The sequence below is a fragment of the Notolepis coatsorum genome (genome assembly GCF_963971535.1).
Source record: "Notolepis coatsorum genome assembly, chromosome: 4".
Classification (NCBI taxonomy): Eukaryota; Metazoa; Chordata; class Actinopteri; order Aulopiformes; family Paralepididae; genus Notolepis; species Notolepis coatsorum.
In genome coordinates, this window is record NC_140168.1 from 103,117,149 (window position 1) to 103,129,549 (window position 12,401).

The following is a 12,401-nucleotide window of genomic DNA, read 5'->3' on the forward strand; positions in this document are numbered from 1 at the left end:
CTATTACCAGGCTTGCTTAAATTGTGATGAAACAAAGGAGAATATGAATTATGATTTTTCTTTGCATCCTTGACAGTGAATAACACCATGCTAAAAATGACCAGACATAAGAAACTGCGACTTAGCTCGTTCAGTACCTACTTGAGATAATGTGCACAAAAATCTAAGGAAATTAATAAAGGGAAGATGATTAAACAGAAGGTTTTGTAGATACAGTACTAAATTCTGCCATCCGGGACCCATGCAATTTGAAATATTATTATAGAATATAGAATATGAGGCCTATAAATTACATTATTATAGCCAACTTGCACACTATGGATCAGGCCAAATCTACTCTTTCCAATGGCAGGGTTAAATTTGGATTTAGTATCACCAGGCGTGCATGAAGAACAGAGAATGAAATCTCCTGTATGTACAGTAGGTTTTTTATTCTTGCTTTTAAACTGATTTCAAATCGGATGGTTGCTAAATGTTCAAAATAGGGGAGACAAACTAACTGTGCTCCAATATATGCCAATAACGTTCGGTTTTGTTGTATATAATCCAGAGTAATAAGAGAAATAAAAAAAATGCATACATAATTAGCTTGAAGGCAGCTAGAAGCCGTTGGGAAGTGTAGTTTTTAAAAATCCCAACGCCCATTGAGAGCTCTGGATGTCCTCTTCTCAAAATGACTACAATCGTCATCATTCAGCGAATGTCGCAAATTCAAAATGGCGGATCCCCGCGATCAAAACAACACATTTCAAAAACTAAAATCTCACTAATAACACTTTAACCTATTGGTAAACAAACATATTGAACATACACTATGACTGCTGTTGTGACATGGTTAGGATGTTAGCTCTTGAATACGTTTGAAGACAAACAACGATAATTATGTCAGACAGTCTAGAGAGACTGACTTATGATGACGTGATGTACTTTTGCAGTCCGGTACGGGTGGACGAGGCTAATTAGCCAAGACCTCGATCTTATTGCGAAAGAAAGAAGCATTGGCAGCAGTAATGTTTTTGGATAATGCCAGCAAGAGGTTGTGATAGGTAGTGATGTCACCAGTGAGGGGCGTGTCCTTTAATGTTTCCTCTCACCGCTCTTGTGGAGGGTGCTGTATCTGGGGGGGGGGAGAGCAGAGAGAGTCTCACTCAAAGGGGCAGCTGATGGTTTGGTTTGGGGTTCAGCATAAGAGTTAGAAGGATATAAAGAAGTGGTCTGATATATTGAGGGGAAGTTACCGTGGTGTTAATTATGCTGGAGTTACGGGAGAATATGAGATCCAAGGAGCTGCCTGCTTTGTGGGTGGGAGGCATGACAGTGGGAGTCAGGTCAACGGATTGTAGGAGAGAGACCACTGTGTCTGACTGGGACGAGTCAGGCAGGTTGAATTGATTGATTGATTGAACATTTTATTAACAGATTGCAGAATGGGTACGGTACAGTACGGCTCAATACACACAATTGTTAAGGGGATGCAGACCAGAGAAAGACTTTCGTCTTGTTTACATCAGGGTCCCCCATTTTCAATTCATAATGACATACACGACATACACGACATACATATATATATATTGTACAGATATATATCATGACGATTATGACATACATGACATACAGTACTGTTACATTTATGACATACAAGATATACAAATATACAGTACTGTTTAACAGAGATCCTAAAAGAAAATATATACATTCGAGGGGGAAGAAACTGTACATTAGGAGGGGGTTGGTGGGTGGGTGGTTGGGGTTGGGGCGTTTGGACATGTACAGGGGCCAGTTTCGAATTGCAGCCTCCCGTAGGTGTTCTTTGAGGGCAGTTTTAAAGGTGGGTAGGGAATCACATTATTTTACGGCTGTGACCGTTGTGGAACAACAATTAAGAGGAAAGGTTGTGCCATCTTCTGGAAAAGAGCTTAGAAGCATGTCCAGCTCATCTGGGAAGTGATCGAGGGAACCTGTAGGGGGCGACAGAGAGTAACACTGGTGAGATTGAATGGACTAGAGACAGATACGGCATGGTATTCGAGAGAGGAGAGTGACAGGTTGAGGTAATGATATTGAGTTTGCAGTCCATGAGGGAGAGGTCAGAGGTTAGAAGCCCGTCTGGAAGGTCACGGTGTGTGAGTGAAGAAGGCTGCGGGCGTCACCCTGAGTTACCTGGTGTTACCTCAGTAAGAGCCAGAAGCTGGAGATTTTACTGTAGGCAGTAATGAAGTCTGCTTTCCTGACGGCTGGTTGACAATCCCATAATAAGCCTCCACATACGGTGACAGGTACTGTGTAATTATTCGTGGCAGTGGGTGGGTGTAGCGGAGGTTGGCAACGTTGCTTCCAAACTGGCGTGGGTGGCTTGAAGCTGGTCTGGAGGAGGGGAGGGTAGCGATGGGTAGGAAGCACATTGTTGAGGGGGATATAGGTATACTGCCCTGTCAAGGCTAACCGCAGTAACTCGAAAAAAGTCTAAATTGAGTTATGAGTGAAATTGACCTTGTCAATAAATGTTTTATCTTGTGACCAAGTTTCAGATGTTAATGTCGCTCAGTTTTGGAGATATGGGGTTTTAAAAACTGCAGTAACTACAAAATCACACTCAAAACCCAGGCAGATTGCAGTAACTTCCAAACAGTGAAAAAATGGCTTTAAAGTGTTTTGACTTGCCATCCAAAATGTGTTATAGGTAGATAGATGATAGTACCCAGATTTAACATGTATTAATGAAGTGATCTTTAGGCATACAAAAATATGACATAATTATTTTAATTAACCCCAAAAAAGCAGATACTGCACTCTGCTGCACGATTTCCTTAAATAAGTATACAGGTAATGTACAGGCAAAGTGCAGTAACTTCAAATACAATGTTGTTTTCCCTCCACCTTTCATAACTTAACCTAGTCATTTTGAAAATGAAATTTAACACCTGAATATATTGGAATGATGATGATCCAAATAAAATTACCTTGTAGAAGTGGAGCAATCTTCCATTTACTTAGGTATGTATTTTTTGGAGAATTCTCTGAAAATATGGCTCGAGCTTAAGAGGTTAATAGTGTTAAGTTCACTTCTACTGCGGCCATTACGGTAATCTGGATAAAGGTGAATGGGCACTGTTGTTGCGCGTGACTGGTTTTGGACTGGAGGAAGGCTGTGGCCACTACGCTGTGGAGCGTGAAATAAACATGAATGAAAGATAACGGTTGTCTTATTTGCGAGTTAACATGGTAGCAGAGGATGTCGGCCTCTAACATTAATAACTACAGGCAGCCGCCTGGACTGGACGAAAAGTCGTCTTTTGAGAAGTGGAAGAATGAAGTTGAGATGTGGAGTCGGGTGACGGATTTAGCCAAGAAGAAACAAGCGTTGGCTGTTGCTCTATCGTTGACGGGTAGAGCGAGGGATACTGCGTTGGAAATACCTGTCGATGATCTGAATAAGGATGATGGAATGGTAACTTTGATTCGGGAACTTGACAGGGTGTTTTTGAGAGAAGAGAAGGACCGGGCTTACGAAGCCTATTCGGAGTTTGATCAGATTTCGCGAGGAGACGGCGTCTCTATGGTGGACTATATTGTTGATTTTGAACAGAAGTACAACCGGATCAAGAAGTTCGATATGGTTCTACCTGGTTCTACATGGTTAGGATGTTAGCTCTTGAATACGTTTGAAGACAAACAACGATAATTATGTCAGACAGTCTAGAGAGACTGACTTATGATGACGTGATGTACTTTTGCAGTCCGGTACGGGTGGACGAGGCTAATTAGCCAAGACCTCGATCTTATTGCGAAAGAAAGAAGCATTGGCAGCAGTAATGTTTTTGGATAATGCCAGCAAGAGGTTGTGATAGGTAGTGATGTCACCAGTGAGGGGCGTGTCCTTTAATGTTTCCTCTCACCGCTCTTGTGGAGGGTGCTGTATCTGGGGGGGGGGAGAGCAGAGAGAGTCTCACTCAAAGGGGCAGCTGATGGTTTGGTTTGGGGTTCAGCATAAGAGTTAGAAGGATATAAAGAAGTGGTCTGATATATTGAGGGGAAGTTACCGTGGTGTTAATTATGCTGGAGTTACGGGAGAATATGAGATCCAAGGAGCTGCCTGCTTTGTGGGTGGGAGGCATGACAGTGGGAGTCAGGTCAACGGATTGTAGGAGAGAGACCACTGTGTCTGACTGGGACGAGTCAGGCAGGTTGAATTGATTGATTGATTGAACATTTTATTAACAGATTGCAGAATGGGTACGGTACAGTACGGCTCAATACACACAATTGTTAAGGGGATGCAGACCAGAGAAAGACTTTCGTCTTGTTTACATCAGGGTCCCCCATTTTCAATTCATAATGACATACACGACATACACGACATACATATATATATATTGTACAGATATATATCATGACGATTATGACATACATGACATACAGTACTGTTACATTTATGACATACAAGATATACAAATATACAGTACTGTTTAACAGAGATCCTAAAAGAAAATATATACATTCGAGGGGGAAGAAACTGTACATTAGGAGGGGGTTGGTGGGTGGGTGGTTGGGGTTGGGGCGTTTGGACATGTACAGGGGCCAGTTTCGAATTGCAGCCTCCCGTAGGTGTTCTTTGAGGGCAGTTTTAAAGGTGGGTAGGGAATCACATTATTTTACGGCTGTGACCGTTGTGGAACAACAATTAAGAGGAAAGGTTGTGCCATCTTCTGGAAAAGAGCTTAGAAGCATGTCCAGCTCATCTGGGAAGTGATCGAGGGAACCTGTAGGGGGCGACAGAGAGTAACACTGGTGAGATTGAATGGACTAGAGACAGATACGGCATGGTATTCGAGAGAGGAGAGTGACAGGTTGAGGTAATGATATTGAGTTTGCAGTCCATGAGGGAGAGGTCAGAGGTTAGAAGCCCGTCTGGAAGGTCACGGTGTGTGAGTGAAGAAGGCTGCGGGCGTCACCCTGAGTTACCTGGTGTTACCTCAGTAAGAGCCAGAAGCTGGAGATTTTACTGTAGGCAGTAATGAAGTCTTCTTTCCTGACGGCTGGTTGACAATCCCATAATAAGCCTCCACATACGGTGACAGGTACTGTGTAATTATTCGTGGCAGTGGGTGGGTGTAGCGGAGGTTGGCAACGTTGCTTCCAAACTGGCGTGGGTGGCTTGAAGCTGGTCTGGAGGAGGGGAGGGTAGCGATGGGTAGGAAGCACATTGTTGAGGGGGATATAGGTATACTGCCCTGTCAAGGCTAACCGCAGTAACTCGAAAAAAGTCTAAATTGAGTTATGAGTGAAATTGACCTTGTCAATAAATGTTTTATCTTGTGACCAAGTTTCAGATGTTAATGTCGCTCAGTTTTGGAGATATGGGGTTTTAAAAACTGCAGTAACTACAAAATCACACTCAAAACCCAGGCAGATTGCAGTAACTTCCAAACAGTGAAAAAATGGCTTTAAAGTGTTTTGACTTGCCATCCAAAATGTGTTATAGGTAGATAGATGATAGTACCCAGATTTAACATGTATTAATGAAGTGATCTTTAGGCATACAAAAATATGACATAATTATTTTAATTAACCCCAAAAAAGCAGATACTGCACTCTGCTGCACGATTTCCTTAAATAAGTATACAGGTAATGTACAGGCAAAGTGCAGTAACTTCAAATACAATGTTGTTTTCCCTCCACCTTTCATAACTTAACCTAGTCATTTTGAAAATGAAATTTAACACCTGAATATATTGGAATGATGATGATCCAAATAAAATTACCTTGTAGAAGTGGAGCAATCTTCCATTTACTTAGGTATGTATTTTTTGGAGAATTCTCTGAAAATATGGCTCGAGCTTAAGAGGTTAATAGTGTTAAGTTCACTTCTACTGCGGCCATTACGGTAATCTGGATAAAGGTGAATGGGCACTGTTGTTGCGCGTGACTGGTTTTGGACTGGAGGAAGGCTGTGGCCACTACGCTGTGGAGCGTGAAATAAACATGAATGAAAGATAACGGTTGTCTTATTTGCGAGTTAACATGGTAGCAGAGGATGTCGGCCTCTAACATTAATAACTACAGGCAGCCGCCTGGACTGGACGAAAAGTCGTCTTTTGAGAAGTGGAAGAATGAAGTTGAGATGTGGAGTCGGGTGACGGATTTAGCCAAGAAGAAACAAGCGTTGGCTGTTGCTCTATCGTTGACGGGTAGAGCGAGGGATACTGCGTTGGAAATACCTGTCGATGATCTGAATAAGGATGATGGAATGGTAACTTTGATTCGGGAACTTGACAGGGTGTTTTTGAGAGAAGAGAAGGACCGGGCTTACGAAGCCTATTCGGAGTTTGATCAGATTTCGCGAGGAGACGGCGTCTCTATGGTGGACTATATTGTTGATTTTGAACAGAAGTACAACCGGATCAAGAAGTTCGATATGGTTCTACCTGACGCTGTTTTGGCATTCAAACTACTGGATACAGCGGGCCTCGACATCAAAGACAAACAACTGGCGTTGACTGCCTGTGGTAAGCACACCTTTGTTGATATGAAGTCAGGACTGAAACGTATATTTGGAGAAAAAACGGAGAAAAGGGTAGGAGGCATTACTGTGAAGCAAGATGCAGCTTTTTACACGGATCAGAGACGAGAGCAGCAGAGGCGGGAGCAGCCGCGATCTCAAAGTGGACAAGTTAGAGGACCATTCGCAGGCACTAATCCGCTTGATAAATTTGGAAGACGAACAAAGTGTGGGATTTGTCAGAGCACATTCCACTGGGTGAAAGATTGCCCAAACAAGAAAGAATATGTAAAAGTGACGGAAGAAAATGAAGAGCCAGATGAGTGTAATATAACACTTATTTCTAAGGAATCAGATGCAGCAATATTCATGGTTGAGGCTCTGGGAACGGCCGTCATTGATACGGCATGTACACGGACTGTATGTGGTGAAAAATGGCTGGATAACTATGTTGGGGGACTAAATGAGAAACAAGTCAAAAGGTTGGTTAGCACAGAGAGTAGCAAACCTTTTAAGTTTGGGGATGGGCGAGTTGTGCATTCTACAAAAAAGGTCAAGATACCAGCCAAGATAGGAGAAACAAAATGTTATATTGAAAGAGAGGTAGTCTCATCTGACATTCCTTTACTGCTCAGTAAAACTTCGCTAAAGAGAGCAGGAGCTGTGTTGAACCTGGAAAACGATACAGCTATAATGTTTCAGAAACCAGTAGCTCTAGAGTTGACTTCATCTGGACACTACTGTCTGAACATACTGGATAAGGAGTCCCGGAGTGAAGCATATGAGAATGTGGTCCTGGCCATCACAGATAATATGACCAGTGTGGAAAAACACAAAGCTTTACTTAAACTTCACAAGCAATTTGGACATGCATCAGTTGATAGGCTAAAGAAGCTGCTGACAAATGCTGGAAACACGGATGATGAATGCACTGCTATTCTAGGGGAAATAGTAGGAAAATGTGAGATATGTCTCAAGTACAGCAAGGCTAAGCCCAAGCCTGCTGTTGGTCTGCCCATGGCCTCCAGGTACAACGAGACTGTGGCAGTTGATCTACATGAGCTAGAACCAAATGTGTGGTACCTACATATTATCGATCACTTCACTCGCTTTAGTGCAGGTAGCATCGTGACCTCAAAGAAGCCAAGTGTGATAGTGAACAATTTTGTGCATTCCTGGATCAGTGTCCATGGTCCACCTGAGCGTCTCTTCACTGACAACGGTGGAGAGTTCAATAATGAGGAAATAAGAGACATGGCGGAGAACTTCAACATCGAGATCAAGACGACTGCTGGCTACAGTCCATGGAGCAATGGTTTGCTGGAACGCCACAACCAATCCCTTACAGAGATACTACTGAAGGTAAAACTTGACAGAGGACTTGACTGGAAAACGGCTCTTGATTGGGCACTCATGGCAAAGAACACAATGCAGAACGTGCATGGCTACAGTCCACATCAGCTGGTGTTTGGACAGAACCCGAACCTTCCCTCTGTGTTTGTTGACCAGCCACCTGCTTTGGAGGGAACTACAATGAGCGCATGGGTGGGAAAGCACATAACAGCATTACATGCAGCAAGGAAAGCTTTTACGGAGGCAGAATGCTCAGAGAGAATCAGACGAGCTCTTCGAAAACAGCTTCGTCCAACAGATGAGAAGTATGAAACAGGAGACAAAGTGTTCTACAAAAGGACAGACTGTGTTGAATGGAAAGGCCCTGGGGTTGTGATAGGACAAGATGGGGTGGTGATTTTTGTACGTCATGGTGGAACATATGTCAGGGTTCATCAATCTAAGCTGCGAAAAGTGCACCCTGGGGAAAGTAATACTGTGGGCAATGTCGATGTATCTGTTAGTGATAATAATGTGCCTGTTACTGACAATGATATGAATAGTAACAGTGAGGACATGCCCGTTACTGATGGTGACATGAATAATGACGCAGCAGGTGTAGCAAACCAGGATATAGATAACCCTAATGCGATCAATCAAGACGATTATCACCAGACCGGCATAGAGGTGAAAACCGGTATAAAGGTAAAAGCCGGTCAGACAATCAGCTTTGTGGATAATGTAACAGGTGTTTCTCACACAGCTAAAGTGATGGGACGAGCAGGAAAGGCTACAGGAAAAAACAGCAACTGGTACAACCTACAGTACTTAGAACCTTTTGACATCACCGGTACTATGGGGTCAGTTGATCTTACTAAAGTAGACAATTTTCAGGTTAAGCCACTAGATGGTGTAGAACTAGATGGTGTAGAACTATGCTCTGATATGCAGGAAAATGATGTATTAGTAACAGAGGGTGTACCATTTGATAAGGCTAAACAAGATGAAATCAGTAACTGGAGGAAAAATGAGGTGTTTGAGGAGGTGAAAAATGTGGGTCAAAGACAGGTGTCAACGAGATGGGTGTGTACGCTTAAAGAAACCCCAGATGGTATCATACCTAAAGCACGGCTAGTGGCTAGGGGTTTTGAAGAATTTAACACTCAAGATCTACAGAAGGACTCGCCTACATGCTCATCAGAGTCCCTTAGATTACTCATATCAGTTCTGTGTCAGAAAAAAATGGACATTGAACTCTATGGACATAAAGTCAGCTTTTCTTCAAGGAATGGAGCTGTCTCGGGATATACACATCCGCCCTCCTCCTGAGGCTAAAAGTGACGGGACACTGTGGAAGCTGAAGAAGTGTGTCTATGGACTCGCTGATGCTTCTCTCTACTGGTACAACAGAGTAAAAGCAACGATGATCAAAACAGGGGCCACTATGTCACAAGTTGATCTTGCTGTATTCTACTGGCTTGATGAAAACTGTATTGTGACTGGTGTTCTTGCCTGCCATGTGGATGATTTCATCTGGGGTGGCTCACACACATTTGCCACAACGACCATTCCCCACCTCAAAACAGTTTTCCAGGTGGGACGTGAGGAACAAGACAACTTTCGCTATGTGGGGATGGAACTCTCCACAGTAGGTGGAGAAGTGCTTGTGCAACAGGAGATCTACATAAAGAACCTTCAGCCCATTCTCATAGACCCATCAAGAGCGTTGCACCGTGATGCTCTTCTCACAGAGTGTGAGACTGACAACCTAAGGTCAAAAATAGGACAACTCTTGTGGGTGGCTAGACAGAGTAGGCCAGATATCATGTTCGATACATGTGTCCTTGCAACCAATCTAAAACATGCTACTGTGCAAACTATGCATGAAGCAAATAAGGTAGTACGAAAACTGCAATCAGAACATGTCACCCTGAAGTTTCACAACTTAGGAAAGGAGGACTGTTTGAAGCTTGTTGTTTTCAGCGACGCATCCATGGGAAACCTCCCAGATGGGGGAACACAAGGAGGGCATCTCATCGTTCTGATGGGTGAGAAAGGACGATTCTCTCCAATCTGCTGGAAATCAAAAAGGATCAGAAGAGTGGTTCGGAGCACGCTGGCAGGAGAGACACTAGCCCTGGCTGATGGTATTGATAATGCCATATTTTTGTCCTCTCTCTACTCTGAACTTACTACAGGTATGGTCAAACAGCGCACCCTACCTGTGATGTGTGTTACAGACAACTTCTCCCTTGTGGAGGCTATCAAGTCCACCAAGTCAGTGACTGAGAAACGACTGAGACTGGAAATAAGTGGAATCAAAGAACTTATCCAGGACAAAAGGATCCAACGGATTCTGTGGTCTACTACGAAGGACCAGCTGGCAAACTGTCTGACCAAAAAGGGAGCATCTTCCCTTGTGCTGCTTAAAGCACTGAAGAATGGACAGTGGAAGCTAGATTACTGAATAACTGGTTATGATGACTGAGTTTATTTTTTTTTATTTTCTTGAAATATCCTTGCAGTGTATTATTTGTTAAAAAAAAAAGAGTGAGATCTTGTATTATTTGTTTAAAAAAAGAGAGTGAGATTGTTAAGTTCACTTCTACTGCGGCCATTACGGTAATCTGGATAAAGGTGAATGGGCACTGTTGTTGCGCGTGACTGGTTTTGGACTGGAGGAAGGCTGTGGCCACTACGCTGTGGAGCGTGAAATAAACATGAATGAAAGATAACGGTTGTCTTATTTGCGAATTAACAAATAGAAAGTAGCGAAAGTCTGAACATCTAAAATAGAATTAAATGTAGAGGGAGTGGGGAGCTGCTAAGATGGGCTGCCACTAACCTCGGCGCCAAACTCGCATAGCGTGACTGAGAATCCTCTGAGAGACACTAGGCTGAGGTCAGTGATACAATAATCTACTGTACTGTTGACCCAGAGATGAGCTGTATGTGTACCTACAGTAGGACTTCCCTCAAAGCTTACTGTTGACTATGTACTGTACAGTCCCAGTGAGCGACAAAGCTGTAGGAATTGTGATCCATGTGTATTTGTTGCTTGGTCATTGATTTCTGGGGCTGGCATATTTGGGAGGGGATGTTTCCACCTCCTGGTAGGTGATTGTCTCCCTGTGTGCTGAGAGTGTCAGGTTCTCGTCCTGTCCTGGCATTGAGGTCCCCACAGACTATAATGTGAACACAAGCCTGCACGGAACTAGTTGATTTCCTTTATAATATGGGGATTCAATTAGGTGGATGTAAGTGGCACACAGGAGACAATACATTTTTCTCGGTTGAGGTAAGTTCCTTATTTATTTTTAACCAGATGGAAAAAAGCTCCAGTTTTGATTAGCTTAACATAACCCCAGAGTCTCTCCCCTGTTTGACCCCTGTTAGCTTGGTGGATGGTACCAGCAGCTCTCTGCAGTTTACAGGGCAGCCAGTAGGACCGTCTCCTCTGTGCCTCTTGTTTCTTGTAGGACCATGATGTCTGGGTTTGACATGTCTGTGGTAAAGTAGCTCAGTGTGGGGCAGGGTGGTCTCAGTGTGGGGCAGGGTGGTCTCAGTGTGGGGCAGGGTGGTCTCAGTGTGGGGCAGGGTGGTCTCAGGGTGGGGCAGGGTGGTCTCAGTGTGGGGCAGGGTGGTCTCAGTGTGGGGCAGGGTGGTCTCAGTGTGGGGCAGGGTGGTCTCAGTGTGGGGCAGGGTTGTCTCAGTGTGGGGCAGGGTGGTCTCAGTGTGGGGCAGGGTGGTCTCAGTGTGGGGCAGGGTGGTCTCAGTGTGGGGCAGGGTGGTCTCTGTGTGGGGCAGGGTGGTCTCAGGGTGGGGCAGGGTGGTCTCAGGGTGGGGCAGGGTGGTCTCAGGGTGGGGCAGCGTGGTCTCAGTGTGGGGCAGGGTGGTCTCAGTGTGGGGCAGGGTGGTCTCTGTGTGGGGCAGGGTGGTCTCAGGGTGGGGCAGGGTGGTCTCAGTGTGGGGCAGGGTGGTCTCAGTGTGGGGCAGGGTGGTCTCAGTGTGGGGCAGGGTGGTCTCAGTGTGGGGCAGGGTGGTCTCAGTGTGGGGCAGGGTGGTCTCTGGGGGCAGCACATTGTTTTCCTGGGGTAGCAGGTCTTCTGGGTGATGTGTCCGTCTCTCTGTTTGCTCCGCGGTCGAGTGTGACGTCTTTTCAGCATCTTTGCAAAATTAGGGACTATTTTTTTGAAGATGTGAACAGTGTTTTTTTCTCTTCTACATAGGCCTACCTCTCGTTTGAGTCCATGAGGAGTACATTTTGTGGACTTTCTTTCTCTTGACACCTGGTGGATGGTGTTAGAAGCCTGCTGGGTTACAGGTGTCTGAAGCCTGCTGGGTTACAGGTGTTGTGTTTTTTTGTGTTTTCGTTTTAGTTCGTTCGTATTTTTGCGATTTTTTTATGCCTTTTCGTTTTAGTTCGTACTTTTTTTTGCGTTTTTTTTTTGCGTTTTCGTTTTAGTTCGTTAATTTCTTTGCGTTTTTTTTTGCGTTTTCGTTTTAGTTCGTGAATTTTTTGCGTTTTCGTTTTAGTTTGGTCGTTTTTTTGCGTTTTTTTGGCGTTTTT